Source organism: Sphaerodactylus townsendi, linkage group LG06 (genome assembly GCF_021028975.2).
Source record: "Sphaerodactylus townsendi isolate TG3544 linkage group LG06, MPM_Stown_v2.3, whole genome shotgun sequence".
NCBI classification, from domain to species: domain Eukaryota; kingdom Metazoa; phylum Chordata; class Lepidosauria; order Squamata; family Sphaerodactylidae; genus Sphaerodactylus; species Sphaerodactylus townsendi.
The window spans coordinates 114,796,836-114,815,893 of NC_059430.1; the positions used below are offsets into that span (position 1 = coordinate 114,796,836).

Below are 19,058 nucleotides of genomic sequence, written 5' to 3' on the forward strand. Positions count from 1 at the left end.
TCACCCAGTGTCCAGCAAGTTATTTTGGAGGGCCAACAACAAGGCACAGAGGCCGAGACCTGCTCCTGATGTTGCATGGTGGCACTGGGATCCAGAGGTTTACTGCCTTTGAATGTCAAGGTTCCCTTTAGTCACCTTGGGTAGTAGCCATTGATAGACCTCGCCTCCATTCATCTGTCTTAATCCCCTTTTAGCCGCCTATGCTTGTAGCTATCACTGCATTATCTGGCAGCAAATTCCACATTTTAAATACCCGTCGTGCAAAGAAGTATATAATTTTGTCCATACTGAATTTACTGCCTGTTCACTTCACTGAATGCTCTTGAGTTCTCTTCGTGGTGGGCGAATGGCGAGATCTGGGCCCTGCTCTGGGCCCTGTGTGGAGACTGTTCAAACCTGCTCCCCCTATCAGATTGAAAGTGAAAATACAATGAACTATAAATGCTCCTGTATCGAAATACTGTGTTCAGTAATGCACAAAATAATGGTTTTGACAAAGGCAGCACATAAGAAATGAATGATAATTCTCATATTTGTTCGGAACTATATTCTCATGCGGAAGCATATAGTTTCTCAACCGCTGCACGTCAACTGACTGTACTGATATCTTTACCTGAGACAGAGTATCATTCAGTTCACTATCAAAATATCCTGTTTACTATCTATTCTCCTCTCATCCCTCCCGGCCTCTTCTTTTCACTCCATTTATTTTATGGTTTCAGTATAAGTTGATCTGTTTTTTGAATTTCTTTTAATGGAACATGTAGCATTTTTATGAATGGGGGGAGCTGTTATGGGCATTCCCAAAAGCAGGATACAAATCCATTAAATCTCTAAATAAATGACTTGTGTGTGTCATAATGGGATTATTTTCTGGTGTGGCGCTTGCAAATGAGTTCCCTTACTGTGAGTGTGTGGAATTTATAATAGGTAGTCTGAGAGTTCACGTGTTTTCTTTTACGGTTGTGTGCTGAAATAATTATATGTCTCTGCATGCAGCTAGTCCTGTTCTTGAGGCTTGTTTATTTCTGCCCTTAAATCCTGCCATACTTAACCTTCCCGATAGTTGGTTAGTCCAGTTGTCAGGCAGTCAGTGAGGGAAAGGAGAGGGGCAGGAGCCCAGTGCTGGAAGAAGAAGAGGAAGAGCTGGATTCATACCCCTCCCTTTCTCAAAGGGGCTTATAATCTCCTTTCCCTTTCCCCCCCTTAACAAACACCCTGTGAGGTAGGTGAGGCTGAAAGAGTTTGGAGAGAACTGTGACTAGCCCAAATTCACCCAGCTGGCCTGTGTTGGAGTGCACGAGCTAATCTAGTTCACCAGATAAACCTCCACAGCTCAAGTGGCAGAACGGGGAATCAAATCTGGTTCTCCAGATTAGAGTGCACTTGCTCTTAACCACTGCACCACGCTGGCATCTGCTTTGGGTGTGGAAGGTCTCAGGTTAAGCTGCAGCTGAAGATTGGAAGACCTTTGCGTGAGATCCTGGTACTGCCAATCAGTACTAACAACAGAGATAATTTGTCCCACTTCGTATCAGACAGCTTCATGTGTTCAACAGAAGGCTTATTGCAAACAGAGTAATCTGTTGCAGTTAACACATGTACGACCCATGTACCAGACATATATAAAATGCAGCCAAGTTGCAACTGACTTATGCCGACCCTGAAGTTTCAAGGGAGAGACATTCAGAGATGGTTTGGTTATTGCCTGCCTCTCTGTAACCACCTTAGATGGCTTCCCATCCAAGTACCAATTAGGGCCAGCCCCACTTAGTGTGCAAGATTGGATGAGATTGGACCAGCCTGAACTATCCAGATCAGATACTATATGCCTAAAAGCATGTGCCTTCAATAATTCTCCTGTTACATTCAATACATGCACACTATGATAGAAACCGCACATTTATTTAGATACTTGCCCCAGTCTCAGTTGCACAGGGGCTCTTCCGTACAAATTGGCGCATGCACACACATGCTCGATGTTCAGTGTAACATGTGAACAGGACTAGTATAACCTCAGGTGAGCTTTTTATTCCCTGTTGACTGTTGTAACTCCCCCCCCCCCCCAAATCTTCAGAATTATATTTCGGTAAAGTTGCTGAGAGTTGTTAAAGGCTTTCGCAGCCAGAATCAACAGAGTGTTGTGGGTCTTCTAGACCGTGTGGCTGTGGTCTGGTTGTTTTTACTCCATTTTCGCCTGCATTTGTGGCTGGCGTCTTCAGAGGCATATCATGGTAAGCCATCTTCCCCTGAATATGAATATGCCAGTCATAGATGCAGACAAAGGCTACCAGACCACGGCCACATCCAGTGGTGGGATTCAAATAATTTAACAACTGGTTTCTTACAAGCACCATTTTAACAACTGGTTCTACAGAAGTGGTGCGAACCGGCTGAATCCCACCACTGATCACATCCCAGAAAATCCACAAAAGCTCAGTTAGCGATCTTTAGCTAACCTTCCTGACAAGCTGCCCTTCCTAGGGCCCCTGGAAGGAAAGATGTGTCCTTGGAAAACACACTGCCTGCTGGTAATTATAGTTGTATGTGTCCTGAGCAGACGATGACATGAATTGTGCTATATTGATGGAGGGCATATTGGATAATTCAGTTGTAGCGGTGAATGAGCCTTCTGTGATTCATCACTCATGCAGAATGCATTGCTGGCCATTAGGGCATCACAGGAGAGACGGCAACCAAAAAGCATGAATGAGCTCCGGCCATAAGGTGTATGCTTTTGGCCCAGCTCCTGAAAATGCAAGCAGCCTGTAGAAATTATGAATGGGTGTGCCCCTCTCCCCTGCAGATTGCGTTCAGCGTCCCGATCTGCTTCCCTGCCCGGCTTGGCCGGAGTTGAGACAGGAAGGTACCGGTTGGGCATAAATCCCGGAAGAGATTCCACCCACCCATACGGCTGGCATATAACAATTGCTTGAATTGGTGGTAATTAAGAGCTGATTCATACCTCTGTGTACATCTGTCAACGACTTATCACTGGATGATTGCAGCCAGAAATTCCAACAGCCTCCACTGAAAAAAAACGATTACTTTTTGCGGCAAGGCGCAGGGCCCTTTGTCTGCAGTGGCTGTTGGATGCGGGCCAATTATGGCTTGAAGTTGCCGTCCAGGAATGCACATGTGAACTTTCCCTAATGCAATAATGGCATAGCAAGGTTTTGATTTTAAGCAGCTTGTATGTTTTTGAAGCAAGGTTTACCTTTAGAAGTAATTAAGTATTCCCCCCCAACCTTGTGGGGGAAGCTGCCCGATTAAGTGTTGAGAACTGGGTGACAGCTTTACTAGAACCTGTTTAGGGCTTTCACTGTCTTCCTCTGTGAATTACTTACATGACAGAAATCCTCTGTTGAGTTGCTTTTACCACAGTAGGGGAAATAAAAAACCCTTATTGACAGTGGTGTATGGCCCTAGGAACATGGGGTACCCCATGTCCCCGGGTGCACGCCTTTTGGTCATGTGGGGGATACCGGATGGCCCCCCACGTGACCAAACAGAGCCATCCACGGAGCTTCCAGTCCTGCCTTCCCCAACTGCCGAGGGAAGACCTGGGAGCCGCTGCTGGGCTTGCAGGCAGCGAAGAGGGGCTGGAGCCCAACTTGTGAGTAAGCGTGGCTCTGCACATGCGGGGGCGCCTGGTGTTTTGCCTCCGGGTGCCATTTGGCCCCGGTATGCCTCTGTCTATCGGTACTTTTTTTGCCCTGACGTGGACATCCGAGGCTAGTCCAATCTCATCAGATCTTGGAAGCGAAGTAGGGTTGGGCTTGGTCAGGATTTGAATGGGAGGCCGCCAAACAATACCAGGGCCATGATGTGGAGGCGGGCAACAGCAAGTCACCTCTGATTGTCTCCTGCCTGAAAACCCCCACCAAAGTCAGCTGAGACTTCACAGCAAACCACAAGGCACATCTTTCCCCACCAGAGCATATAGCAGCTGGGTGGTGGGGAATTGATTAGTGGCTAGAATTAATACACTCCCCGCTTGCTACCATCCACATTCCTTTCCCCTGCTTGCCAGCTGCATTTTGACTTTTTTTAAAAAAGATGTTATCCAATTAAGAATCTCCCGGGCAATGCGTAGGTGAACCTTTTGGCACGGTAAGCCAGCAGAGGAATCTTGCTTCTCCTTTTGCTAAAGGATTAGCTTGCTTCGGTGTGGGCATTTGCTTTGCAGATGCATCACGCCTCAAGCCAGAAACTGAACAGTTGCTCTAGAACAGGGGAGGCCAACCTATGGCGCTCCAGATGTTCATGGACTACAATTCCCATCAGCCCCTACCAGCATGGCCAATTGGAACATGGGGTACCAATTGGCCATGCTGGCAGGGGCTGATGGGAGTTGTAGTCCATGAACATCTGGAGCGCCATAGGTTGGCCACCCCTGCTCTAGAAGTTCTTTTCTCTCAATAACTCAGCAGGGGGTACCACCTGGTTGCAGACAGCCTGTTTGAATTTGCAGCAGCTCTGGTGGTTGGTTACGGTTAGTCATCCTCCGAATATCTTCCCAAGTGTCACGGGAAGACTGTGTTTACTGCTAGTCCTGCAACAAGGTCAGAAACTCTTCCCCCCCCCCACCCCCACCCCTCGGCCAACCTCGTGGTATGTTTCAAATCATGCAGTTGGAGGGTGTGTGCAGCTGAATGCAAGAGTGACAGCTCTCTAGTTTGGTCCAAGTTCCCTTTCCGCACACGAGGACTTGCTTGTACTTGCCGGAAGGATAATTGGAAGACGGAAATGTACAGCAGAATTGTTCTTGATCTTTAAAAAAAAGCAGCTTTCTTGTATGAATCCACAGATAGGACATCTTTGCACAGAGTTTATTAAAATCAATATCAATTTCGGTGGCTAATCCATAATTGGGATGTAAGTGATGTGCCCCTGGGAGGTGGCTACAAATGAGTGATCAAATGTTCTTTCAGAATCCTTGTCCAAGGAACCACTTAAGCCCCACAATTGATACAGATTGCTTCACTACAGACATGCATAGTTTGTACAGTGGGACCACCTTTTTGTGAGTATGGACATTTAGTCTTCTCTTTAGATGGAGCTCACAGGTGGAGCTCACAACTGATTCTATCAGGCTGCTGCAGAAGCTATCGCCAGCAGTGCATAGTACTAATTGGCTAGCATATGTGACATCACGACTTCATATTCCCCCTTTCCTCCAAAGAAGCTTTTGACTAAAAAATAAAAAGTATTTTTAGATGAAGTGTCGGTTTTCAGAATTTGTGGAAGTGTATTGAACAAAAGACAAAACTATTTCAGTTGTCAACTTGAAGCATGTATACCTGAAGTGCCAAGGCAGAGGAAAATTGGGCTCACCTCCCATTTGAGAAAAGAAATCACATGGCCCCATGTTTTAAAGTGCATCTGCATATAAAGAAGAAGAGAAGAATTTGGATTTATACCCCCACTTTTTCTCCTGTAAGGAGTCTCAAGGCAGTTTACCGTCTCCTTTCCCTTTCTCTCCCCACAACAGACACCTGGTGAGGTAGGTGGGGCTGAGAGAGTCCTCAGAGAACTGTGACTACCCCAAGGTCACCCAGCAGGAATGCAAACAAATCCAGGTCACCAGGTAAAGGTCCGCCGCTCATGTGGAGGAGTGGGGAATCAAACCTGGCTCTCCAGATTACAGTACACCAGCTCTTAACCACTACACCACAGTGGCTAAAGTGTGTCAGAATGTATAGACCATGTTTTCATACTTTAGCTTTAGCTCAGGGGTGTCCCACTCTGGTGCTTCAGATGTTCGTGGACTACAATACCCGTCAGCCCCTGCTGGCAATACCAATTGGCCATGCCAGCAGGGGCTGATGGGAATTGTAGTCCACGAACATCTGAAGCGCCAGAGTTGGACACTCCTGCTTTAGCTAAACATACAAACCTTCCAGTAGATATCAGGAAATATTGTTCTGAGTACCTTTTTGCAGCATTTTCATTGGATACACTTGATTATGTACTTCCGCCTCTCCCATAGCTTATATGACAGTGGCTTGATTTGTGATACTTCCCTGATGAGTACTGTTTATGAACCTAGAGCAGTGACCTGCTTGGTTGAGTGAATTGAGCCATAAATCAGACCCAGGCTTCAGTCCTGCCCACTTGCTTCCATTCTGATCCGTCAAGGCTCGGAAACCCGGATAAAGTAGGGCACAAGTGTTTTAAACTACTACGTTCCACAGGGTTATTAGACACACGCCTCTTGATCTCCACCCCTTGGTTCTTGAGTCATGTTTTTAATTCTCCCCAGAGTTCAGGGAAGTTTACGTGAGTTGTCTCATTGTTTTGACTCTCACAACAATCCTGTGAGGCAGGCTAGACCGAGAGAGGGAGAGACTTGCCCCAGGCCACCTAGTTGAGCTTATAGGTGAGTAGGCAGGAGTTGAACTGGAGGCTTCTCCAGCTAAGCTATCTGCTCTAGCACAATCAAGCTGTAAATATTTTTCTCGGACTGTTCCATTTCACAGGAGAGGTGGGAACCTGCCTGCTGTCCCGTGGGGAAAATGTTCCTTCACAGAGGAAGAAAATCAGGAAGGTGATTAGTTTGAGCTGGTCTCCTTGAAACACTAATTTCTCATATGTAAGGATTATCCGGCCTGACTTGGGTAGCCCCAGGTTAGCCCGATCTTGTCAAAGTCTCAGAAGCTAAGCAGGGTTAGCCCTGGTTAGTATTTGGATGGGCAACCTCCAAGGAAACCATTGCCTAATGCAGAAGCAGGCAATGGCAAACCATCTCTGAATGTTTATTGCCCAGAAAATCCTGTGGTGTTGCCATAAGTCAGCTGTGACTTGACAATAACAACAACAAAAACCCCAAACTTCCTCCCCCTGCCGAAGCAGCAGCATAAAAACACACAGCTTCTCTCTCCTTCTGCAGCCTTAAGCGATACAGTCCAGAAACAGTAGCAGGACTGTAGGTGGTTTATCACTCAGTTCTGTGCCTTACTAGGATGGGGCTGTTTTGGCACAGGGGCCCAGACCAGGACCGGGATGCAAAATGGGCATCAACTATTGTGCAAACAACACATAAGCAGTTAAAAACAATAACAACCAACCCCCCAAATTACAGGACATTTCGTATTCACCTGGGCGCAATGAAACAAATTTTCAATCAGCTGTTTTTCAATTAGCTGGTCTGTTCAGAGGCTTAGTGAGGGCAGCAGACCTGGAAGGGTAGCACCGTTGCAACTTTGCATTTGTCCTGCATATTCAGTCTAACATGGTAAAGCACATTCAGCTTGAGGGCAGGGAAAAGAAGAACCTGAATACCAGTAACTTGAATTTTAATGGCTGCATCCTTAAAAGGGCTAGAAACATTCTTGTCCCATTCTGGCCGTGAAAGCGTTCGACAATACATTCTTGTGCCAGTTCATGGGGCTGAGAACTGGCACAAAAAACAAAGAATTTGGATTTATACCTCACCTTTTTGTGCTGTAAAGAGAGGGGCTTACAAATTCTTTTCCCTTCCTCTCCCCACAACAGACACCTTGTGAGACAGGTGGGGCTGAGAGAGTTCCAAAAGAATTGTGGCTAGCCGAAGGTCAGCCAGCAGGCTTCATGTGGAGGAGCAGGGAAACAAATCCAGGTCACCAGATAAGAGTCCACTGCTCATGTGAGGGAGTGAGGAATCAAACCCAGCTCTCCAAGTCCACTGCTCTTGACCACGCTGGCTCTCTGCAGGGGAAGGGGCTACAGAATTGGGGCCTTGCCTTTACTACTTGCAAACCTGGCTAGCGGTCACCTTCATTTTTTTAAACTCACCCCACCTCCCAAAGAAAAACAGTCAGTTTTTATATCCTGCTTTTCTCTACCTTTAAGGAGTCTCAAAGTGGCTTGCAATCGCCTTCCCTTCCCCTTCACACAACAGACAAAAAGTTCAGTTTCTCCAGATAATGCTTATTCCAGATACCAAGCTCTGCATGTGTTTTGGTTGGTTCCGGAACAGCCTGATAACGTGCCTTCACGACACATTGTTCCACCTCTGTCATGTGGCACCAGCAACAGTTGTGTCAGCGCAGCCTGGCTCTGCGTTGCTGCCGTTGTCGTGCAGTCTTGGCAGTGTGAACTTGCATGTTCTGAAGCTGAAATGCAAAAGCCCTAATCTCATTTTCCAAACTGGAGTCCTATTACCACAAGGAAGTCCCAGAACAGTAACTAGAGATCTAGCATTGGGAGCAAGTGACCAAGCTCCGGAAATTCTGTGTAAGAACGAGTGTCAAGGATCTAGCTGTTTTCTCCGCCTTGGTATGTCTCATAATTCACCTCACCAAATGCAAATCAGATGAGTGGGTATTCACCTAAGCAAGCTGCATGTAGCTGTGAGTCAACGTCTGGCTGAAACGGGTGGGGAATCTGTCATTTCTGATTAACTCACAAGCAGGGTTTCCTGACATGCAGATCATAACTTGCCTGTCCTTTGTGTCTGGTGCCTGTCCTGAGCTCCAGAGTCAACTGGTCTTCGGGTGTAACAAGCCAGGAGGTTGAACAAAGAGGCAGAGAGGGGAAAGGAGGCCTGGAACGGGGTTGCTTCTCAGCCCCTTCACCATGTGTGTAACAAGCTTGTAGTTAGACTTCTAGCAGGCTCTTGCTCAAAGTCAAAGACACACCCAAGAAAATAAAGAAAGAAGGAAACTGAGGGGGGCTTTTTTGGGGGGGGGAAAGCAAAGTTTCCATTGAAATGTGTTTAAAGCATGCATTTATTTTACAGGCAGAGTAGTCCCCTTTCCAAGCACCGGGTCATTACTGATCCATGGGTGATATCTTATCCCAATTAGTCAAACTATATTTAAGGGGTGGTTTGCTACTGCCTTCCCCAGTCATCTACACTTTACCCCCCAGGAAGCTTTGTACTCATTTTACCAACCTTGGAAGGATGGAAGGCTGAGTCAACCTTGACCTGGCTACCTGAAACTGGCTCTGTCAGGAGTGAACTCAGGTGGTTAGCAGAGCTTTGACTGTAGTACTGCAGCTTACAGCTCTGCGCCACTGAAACATTTATTATCCATGTCCCCAATTGCAGTTCTCAAGGTGGCATTCAAGTGCCCTAAAATAAATGTTCTATCGTCCGTCCGTCCGTCCGTCCGTCGTCCTCATCATTTAAAATATTGAGAAAATTAATACAAATATTATAAAAATAAGTTTGTGTCAATTCCAACCTTCCTGTACTCAGTTTGTCTTTATGATTTGTCTATTTAGATATTTATACCCTGCTTTTCTCCCCAGTGGCGTTCCAAAGCTGCTTATGACCTTGTTCTTCATTGATTCCTTGCAACAACCCAGTGAGATAAGTCAGTCTGAGAGAGAGCAATTTGCCTAACGTATTGTTGAAGACTTTCACGGCCGGAATCACTGGAGTGATTTGCGGGCTGTATGGTGGTTGTGTGGTTTGCGGGCTGTATGGCCGTGTTCTAGTAGCATTTTCTCTTGACGTTTCGCCTGCATCTGTGGCTGGCATCTTCAGAGGATCTGATGGTAGTAAAGCAAGTGGAGTATATATACCTGTGGAATGTCCAGGGTGGGTGCAAGAACCATTTGCCTGTCAACAAGTGTAAAGGGTGCAATTAGCAAGCTTGATTTGCATGTGTTGGGTGGGATTTACTTGCCTAACCTCAGCCAGTGGACTTTCATGGTAGGGGGAGAATTTAAACCTGGGTCTCCCAGACTCTACCCTGACATTCTACCATTATCCCATGCTGTCCACGGTTGGTGGCCGAGTTAGCTGAATGAGTATGTGTCACTTAGGGAAAGGGATAGGACTTCACAAGTGTTCTGTCTTGTGCCTCTACTATAATATGTGCCTTGTGGTTATAGAAATGAAATGTGAGAATTGGCTTTTAGCCTTCAGCAAATGAGCAGTGCTACCAATGGATTACAATTCTGCAGAGATGATGATGTAACCTAAACAAATCAAAGTCTGGGGTTTACGGCATCTGAAGAAGACGGGCTTCTTCCTCCAGAGTTTGTTTGTGCTGGCTGTGTTAACTCTTTATATCCCTCACAGGGACTCGGTCAACAGATGCTGTTTGTTCTACTTCCTGTTTTAGAAGCATAACATTCTCTCCTTAGGTGTATATCATGCAATTGAGCATGTGCAAACAAAAAATATGTTTGACCTTATTTGTAGAGAATCTACAATTTCTGGAGACCCCTTTAACGCTGTTTGTGAGGTTTATTCCCAGCTATTTCTTCCTTGAGGAAACTAGGTTGCAAAGGTTACGACACCTCTATTGTTTTTGTGGTTGGAATGTTTGTGAACATTCTGTACCATCACATGAGCTCAGATAGTCAATGCCGCAAAGTCTTCATTGCTACAAGGGCAGTACGGTATAAAAACTGGATACTCAAATTCCCTGTTTGCCCCCCGTTCCCATTTTGAAAAACCTAGAAATCAAGTGATTTTGAGTGAGGCGTCTTCCTCTGTCTCCAGAATGTCCTGTCCACCTTTGTGATTCCCTCTGTTCTGGATACTTACAGCCTTTCCAGCTGTTGTGGGTTGGAACTGGGTGCTTAATGCAGTCACCCAGACAACATTTTATATAATTTGGTTTTCTCTCTGCTCATATAGTTAACAAAGAACTGAATTAGGGACTTCTCTTATAGCATAGCTGTGTTAGTGCAACAGGCTCATTAGATTTCTGCTCAACTTCTCTCAAAACTGAATTCTCTCTTGAATTTTCAGCTTGTTCTTTCACACCAGCCATTCAGTATGCAAGCCATTCAGTATATGAGTGCTTCTGCTGTGTTTATTTAACCTTTGAAATCATTTTCATTGTTCATATGCAAACACACACAAACAAAGATTGAAAAAAACAGTGCATGTAGCAGTTGCAGTACATGCAAACTGCACATAGAGGGACAAATGTTCCAAGTACAGTTGAACCTCGGTTTTCATTCGGTTTTCATCGGTTTCGATTTTCATTGATGTTTTCAGTGAAAAATATGTCTGTGTTTTCATCGATTTGCCTTGGTTTTCATCGATTTGCAGTAAGGTGCAGGGGTTTGTGGAGAAAAATCACCCGGACAAAGCTGTTGCGGGCCTTGTCTTCAACTTGTTTAATGACAATGTCTTGCCCCATTTCAGACAAATCTTAAAGAGGCGTCAGAAACAGACCTCTTTGGACAGTTTTCTGGTGCGACGTTGGTCCACTGACTGTGAAGCTGGTCCTAGTGTTATTGTTTGTTACTGTTTTCAACATTAAACACTATGTTTATTCACCCAAAAATGTGTTTTTGGTATGTTTTTTGGAGTGCCTAGAATGGATTAATTGGATTTACATTGATTCCTATGGAAAAGTTTGCCTCGGCTTTCATCGGTTTTGGTTTTCATCAATTCTTTTTGGACAGATTACCAACGAAAACCGAGGTTCCACATTCATCTCTGCATATTTGAATGTGTATATTTAGTAAACCTTGTCTGGTAGTAATTCAATGTCTGATAGCTTTTCATTTGATGTTCGGTGCTAGTCTTCGCACTGATTCCTTACTCCTATTCTGAGGCAGAAGAGAGTTGAATCAAGAGCATTTTTGCTATTCCATGAGCTGTATCCACACTACAACTGTAAAAAACTTTGGGAACAATCCTAAATAAGTCTGCTCAGAAATGAGTCCCGTGTTATTAAATGTGGTTTACTCTCAGGAATTTTTTTTAGGATTTTGCTCTTTGAAACAGAGTCTTGGCTTCGTCCTACACCCTGTTCCACATAAAGACCTGAGTAAAACTGCAACTCCATCCACCATTTCCTCCTGCTTCCCCCCCCCCCTCCCCACGTGCTCCACGCCCACCACTCCTGTAGTCTGGACTAGGCTGCAGTGAGTGAGGGTCATGGAGGGGAGGAGGACGGGAGGAAATGGTGGATGAAGTTACAGTTTTACTTCCGTCTTTATGTGGAACAAGGTATAACAACTGGGGGAGTTGTCTGTTTCAGGAAGGTGCTGAAAACTAGTGTACTAGAAGTCCCTTTAAAGAACAACAGGGACCCCATATTACCTAATTGGGAGCTATTGTACAGCTGTGAAACCAACAAAAAATGTGCCATGTGGATTGGTCTTCTCTGAACGATTAATTCCTTGTCATGTAAAATATAATTGTATTGATCCGTCATGGCTTACCGAATGTCTTCCCTTTCTCCTTTCCTTCGGGGCATCCAGCACAGCTAAAGAAAATACATTGCGTGGTGTGAATTCCAGTCCCAGAGACATTTTGCTCAAGGTGTCTGTTCTCATATTCACATTTAGACTGCTGAGAACATTTGGGATTGAGAAAGTGTTTGCCTCTGAATCAGATTTAGGGAAGGGTCCTGGTGTGTCTGCAGTTGTTGTGTGAGATGAGGCGCCAAAGATTTGGGTGGGTGGTCTTTTCCATGAGTGTCTTTTATTTGATTTGGCTGTGATCGCAGGTGTCCTAAGCTATTTTCTGTGCCTGCATCGCTTTCCGGTTGCTTTGTGTGGCACAATGCTGTCTGTCTTCCCTGAGTTAACTTGAAAGAAGAAGAATTGGATTTATATCCCCCGTTTCTCTCCTGTGAAGAGACTCAAAGGGGCTTACAAACTCCTTTCCCTTCCCCCCTCACAACAAACACCTTGTGAGGTAGGTGGGGCTGAGAGAGCTCCAAAGAACTGTGACTAGCCCAAGGTCACCCAGCTGGCATGTGTTGGAGTGCACAAACTAATTCAGTTCACCAGATAATCCTCCACAGCTCAAGTGGCAGAGCAGGGAATCAAACCTGGTTCTCCAGATCAGAGTTCACCTCCTCTTAACCACTACAACACACTTAGAGGTATGAAGTACAGGGCTTGAGACAGGGGCCTGGACTGAAATAGTCTTTTGGACTCTTCTTGCTCTGCCGAAGCTTGAAATCAGCGAAGAGGTTATCACAGGACAACTGGTTGCGCAGCCAAGGGTCTAGTCATCATTGTATGAGCAACTACCTTCCTAAGAAATGAATTTAAGGAAAGGGAAGGATTTGTTGGCATGAGAAGACACAGTGAGACACCTCTGTTTACCTTCGATTGTTATCTCTCAGCTAGTTCACAGGGGACAGAATGCGCCGTCTCTTCTTTCCCACCACTCTCATTGTTCTGGTCCACCTGGACGGGCCTGAGTTCAACCCAGCCGTAGCTTGAAACTTGTGAGTTTTTTCCCCTCTCTCCTTAGAAGGTCAGCAAATCCGCAGGAAACCTTTGCTTGCTGGAATCTCTTGTTGCCTGGTGTGTTAACCCTGCATTTGCAGGAACTGCTCAGCGTGACTGGATTTGTTCTGCATTTTCCACATAAAAGAGTCTGGCGAACAGCAAGGGAGAGAACCGGACTGAATTGGGAATAGTAATTGTTGCAACAGCAAATTTTACATAACGTCTAATTCTAGAGGTGGCTGCTGCTTGCAAGGGATCCTCAAGTCTCTTTGCTTCTAGAGTTTACCACTTCTTTAAAAAAATCTCTCACGCTTGTCAGCAATGTGGGCCCTCCGTTCTGCAACAACAGAACTCAGCATCTCACAACTGGAGCTCTGTGCGGGAGAGGTCGTGGCTGAATGGCAGGGGGATCTGGTTGACATGCAGAAGCTCCCAGGTTAAAAGGATCAGGCGGTAGGTGATATGAAAGACCTCCACCTGAGATCCTGGAGAGCTGCTGCCAGTCTGAGTAGGCAATACTGACCTTGATGGACCAATGGTCTGACTCAGTATAAGGCAGCTGCATGTCAGAGGCGGAGCGCTCACGGGGGCATGTGAGGTCACATGTCCCTGGGCACATGCCAGCTGGTCAGGTGGGGGGACAGAGGGTCGCCCCCACCCCCCTTGGCCCCGCCCCACCGTGGGGCGACATGTGGCAGGCTCCAGCCGTATAAGGTTAGTGGGGGGGGGAGCACTTGGAGCAGGTGTTGCCCCGGGCGCCATTCCCCCCACCCCATGCCTCTGCTTCATGTGTTTGTGTGTTTATTCTTAAAGGAAGTTTCAGTCTTTGAAGTTTGACTTGGGATGTGTGCATGAGAAAAGAATATAGAATGCCTGTTTTGGAATATCTTCAATGGCTGTTTCAGGGTCGCATTCAAGTTACAAGACTTGATCTTTAAGGGTCCAAATATCTTGAGTGCATCCCTTGGCTTTTCAGATCTGCTGGTGAATCCCTTTTTTGAGTATTGTCCATTTGTTGTTCTCAACAAGAGCGTTCTCCGTGAAAGCTTTTCATTCTTCAGTACTCCTTGCCACTGGAGGGTTGGCAAGCACAGCCTCCTCATCCTTTAACAGAGAATGAAAACATGCCTTTCTCTAACAGAGAATGAAAACATGCCTTTTCTACTTTGTCTCTGAGCACTCAACATTAAGCAAGGAACTTCTGCCGCAGTCTGGTTGCTCTCCTCATTTGGATGGTTTTTATACATTGTCCTGAAGTTGCTGTTGTTTGGGTGGATTTTATTTTGGGACCTGAGTCGTGAGTTGCAATAAAAGCATTCACCTTGAGAGTCAACTTACAACTATAGCCAAGAAATAAAAAGATGTTTAAAGGAGGAAGTGAGTGAGATTGTAAGGAGGACACGGTGGACAATTGTAACTTGAGTGGAAGGCCATTATTTGTGTAGCTGAAAAACTAAACAGATAGAAGCGACTCAGAATGGGAAAGCCTTTGGTTTTTTTTATTATTATGTTATGTCCTCCCGAGGTGAAGGTCTGGTGTTCTACATTGTCCTTCTGTCTGTCTATCTACCTTATTTAGAATGTTTTGATCCCTCCATCCAAGAAACTCAGGATATGTTGTTCTGTGGTTATTCCTTTGTTTTATCCTCACAGCAACCCTGTGAGGTAGGTGAGATTGACAGAGTCACTGGTCCAAGGTCGCCCATTGAGTTTCCATGGCAGAATTGGAATTCGAACCTGGATCTCCCAGATCTTGGTTTGACATTCTAACCATTGCCTATGTCATGAGGTCATGAGAAGGGTGATCGACTGAAGGTCATCTGGCAAGCTGTCAAACCAGAGCGGGGATTCAAACCTAGGTCAACTACGTCGTAGTCTGACACTCTAACCACTAAACCAGGCTGACAGCTGTAAAAGATTCATAAAATATTTTTAAATTTCTTTTAAATATATAAGGTACAGACTGAGTATGTTGAAGACACAAAGACACAATAGTATTCGAAGTTAAAGAGAATCTCCAACAGTTACTGATATTGCTTACTGGCTGCCGCAGAGTTTCTTCTGGCAATCCTTTGGTAAACAGAGACTCACTTTGGCTGCCTGCTTGCAATTCTCATTTTAAATAGGGAATAGGTGGTGGAAAATGCCAATTCAAGTCATAACCAACTTATGCTGACCCAGTGCGACAGGAGTATGGAACTCATTGGTTACGAGGGCCGGATATGACATAAATGTGACTTGATTAAGCCGGGCTGGGGGAGGGTGACTCCCTTGGTTTGCAAGTCCGCCATGGACTCATTAGCCCAAAGTGGCACTGGGGGAGGGGGTTAGCACGGGGTGGGGGGGGTGGGGGGGGTGGATGACTGCCTCAGCAAGCAAAGGAGCAGCAGTGGCATAGTGGTTAAGACCAGGTGTACTCTAATCTGGAGGAACCGGGTTTGATTCCTCTCTCTGCCGCCTGAGCTGTGGAGGCTTATCTGGGGAATTCAGATTAGCCTGTGCGTTGCAACACATGCCAGCTGGGTGGCCTTGGGCTAGTCACAGCTTTTCAGAGCTCTCTCAGCCCCACCCACCTCACAGGGTGTTTGTTGTGAGGGGGGAAGGGCAAGGAGATTGTCAGCCCCTTTGAGTCTCCTACAGGTTGCCCCCATCTCCTTAGCTCCCATTGGAAAGAATGGGGGATGGGGGCACCCCCTTTGAGGGTCCATAACTTTGGCCCCCCTGAATCAAACTGCACCACACTTGGGGGGTGCCATCGGGACAGTCTCCAGATGATACCAAATACAAATACAAATACAATACCTTTAATGGCATATAATCCAGATGATACCCTGGAGTTTTGGTGCTGATATGTCCAAAAATGCGCCCCCTGCAGGAACATCCCAGAAATTTGCCCAAGAATCTTTGTTCTGCATTCAGTTTTCTGCATTGCTGTCAATGGGGGTTGCAGGCTGCGGGGGTGGGGGGGCATTTCTGAAGGCACAGTCTCAAAACTTTCAGGGTCTCATCAGGAGACTGCCCTAATGATACTCCCCAGGTTTGGTGCAGTTTGGTTCAGGGGGGCCAAAGTTATAGACCCTCAAAGGTGTAGCCCCCATCTCCTATTAGCTCCATTGGAAACAATGGGGGATGGGGGCAGCACCTTTGGGAGTCCATAACTTTGGACTCCGTGAACCAAACTGCACGAAACTAGGAGGGTAGCATAAGGACAGTCTTCTGATGATGCGCTAAAAACTGCGCCCCCTGCAGGCCAAAAACAGAAAACCACTAAAAATACCCAAAAACAAACCCTGCATTCTTGGTGCCCTCCACAAGGTGATGCCTTGGGCAGCTGCTCACCTTGCCCAATGGGCATTACACCCCTGAGGGGTGGTAATGCCTACCTGGACGACTGAGCCTGCAGTGGGCTTGCCAGCCTAGAATGACACAGAGGGAGGGGGTTGGCATGTGGAGGGCCTGCTGCAGCTGGTAATCCCGCAGCAGGTTAGCTCTGGGGTGGGGTGGGGGTTGGCTACCTTAGCTGGTGAGCTTGCAGCGGCCTTGCCAGCCCACATCAGCATTAGGGGGAGGGTGGCTAGCTCAGCTGGTGTGTGTGTGTGTGTGTGTGTGTGTGCGTGCGTGCGTGTGTGTGTGTGTGTGTGTGTGTGTGACTAGACTTAGCAAACCCACAGTGTGCTGATCAGGCCAAATCGGGAACTTGGGGGTTGGCTGCCTAGCCTGGATAGCCTTGCAGTGGGCACACCAGGCCAGATCAGGAGCACAGGACAGAATGGCAAACTACCTCAATTTCTTGCTTGCCTTGAAAACCCTATGCCGTTGGTGTCAAACATGTAACTAGGATGTGGCCCTTCGGTTACATGTTTGACACCGATGGTGTAGGGCAGTGGTGGTGAACCTATGGCACTCCAGATGTTCATGGACTACAATTCCCATCAGCCCCTGACAGCACGGCTGTCAGGGGCTGATGGGAACTGTAGTCCATGAACATCTGGAGTGCCATAGGTTTGCCACCACGGGTGTAAGGTTTTCAAGGCAAGCAAGGAATTGAGGTAGTTTGCCATTGCCTAATCTCCCCTGATTTTTTTGGGTGGCCTCCCATCAAATACTAACCAGGGCCAGCATTGCTGAGTTTTCCAGATGAGATGAGATCAGACTCCCGCTGGCCATCCATCTCACAACTCAGAGGGTATCGGGGCAAAGAACTTGGGCTTTTGCTAACAAACGGCATTGGGACAAGATGGAAAATGGGTGCTGCCACATGAATGAGGACACAGCACTGTATTTGGGGCCTTCCGAAATCCTTCGGCATCATCAAAAAAGATCCACAGTGTCAGTTCCATATGGTGGTTGACCCCCCTCCCATTCACGCAGAAGGGGGCTCCTTGTGATCAAAGCTGAGAATGCTTTGTTTACTTTCAAAATTGTTGCCTCTCACATGCCGCCCTCCCCACCCCTTGGGCTGAACATTTGGATGATGACGGCTCTTCTCTTAGAGGCATGTTGAGGAAAGAAGCTTGGCCGGACTTCTCGGAAGCCGCAGGTGGCCATCATGTGGCTGAATGACCATCACTCTTGGGGAAATGAGTCACTTCCAGTGGGGCTTCATAGCCAGGCTCAGCAGTATACCATCTGTGCCCTTGTCTGTATCCTTCTGTTCCCACTTAAACTCCACTGAGGGCGCCCTCCTATGAACTGGCGTGTCTGTGTTGGTTTCATTGGGTATTCTGTATGGCATGCTTTGAATGAGGTTTGGGGGCCTTTTGCCTGGGAGGTTGGCTTTCATCTTCTCTCAGTCTGTCCTTGAGAATATGTGGAACTTATGTTGCAAGAAGAGACTTATTTAAGAACATAAGGAGAGCTCTGTTGGATCACTCCGGTGGTTCATCGAGTCCAGCATCCTGTCTCACACAGTGTCCAGCAAGTTACTCTGGAGGGCCAACAACAGGGCATAGAGGATATGACCTGCTCCTGATATTGCATTCTGGCACTGGGATTCAGAGGTGTGTACTACCTTTGAATGTCAAGGTTTTCTTTGGTCACCTTGGATAGTAGGATCTGATAGATCAGCTCTGTGAATCTGTCTAATCCACCTTTAGAGCTGCCAATTCTTGGGACCATCATTACATTCTCTGGCAATGAATCCCACATTTTTATGATTTGTTGTATAAGATAGTATTTATTTTTGTTTCTGAATCTACTGCCCATCAGCTTCGTCAGACGCCCTTGAGTTCTATTATTTTGGGAAAGGGTGAAAAAGTTTACTGTCAGCTCCCTGAAGTGTTTTTATTTATTCCATTTTATTTATTGACCTTTCCTGTTCTTTCCATATTGTGGTTTAGCCCAAGTTAAAAATATCAGGCTGGCACACAAATCCAATACTTGATGCTCTCTTCTGTCTGCCTATTGCATTATGTTTTTATCATCTAAAAAGCTCAGGGCATTGTATACGATGCTTCCTTCCTGCATTTCATCCTTGAAATATCCATGTGTGGATAAGAAAGTGTGACTTAGCCAAAGTTATCTAGCAAGTTTCATGACTGAGCAACGGTTGAAATTTCTTTCCATTCCTGGACTTTCCATTCCTAGCACACCATCCCAATTGATACACTACATTTTTTCTCTAGATACTTCTCGGAATATATCTGGAATATATCTGGAAGTTTTTCATCCCTCCCCCTCTGACCTGTGCTGAGAGGTTATTCCTGATTTGTTAGGGTGGTAAATTCTGCTGAAGGAAAAGTCATACTTCCCCACCTATTATGAGATTTCTTGATAAGAGGCAGTTTCGAATGTTTCCAAGAGGATTGATTTATGCTTCAGTTCAGAGCAATTATGCTCCAGCAGTTCTCCACCTGTGGGTCGCGACCTTTTCACAGGGGTCACCTAAGACTCTCTACATCAGTGCTCTCCAT

General features: G+C 46.3%; 1 protein-coding gene across 3 annotated transcripts in view; it reads left to right on the top strand.

Moving 5' to 3' along the window:
• LUZP1 (leucine zipper protein 1) overlaps positions 1–19,058 on the top strand; it is a 73,333-nt gene that overhangs the window by 38,319 nt on the left and 15,956 nt on the right. The gene's annotated exons all lie outside the window — the stretch shown is intronic.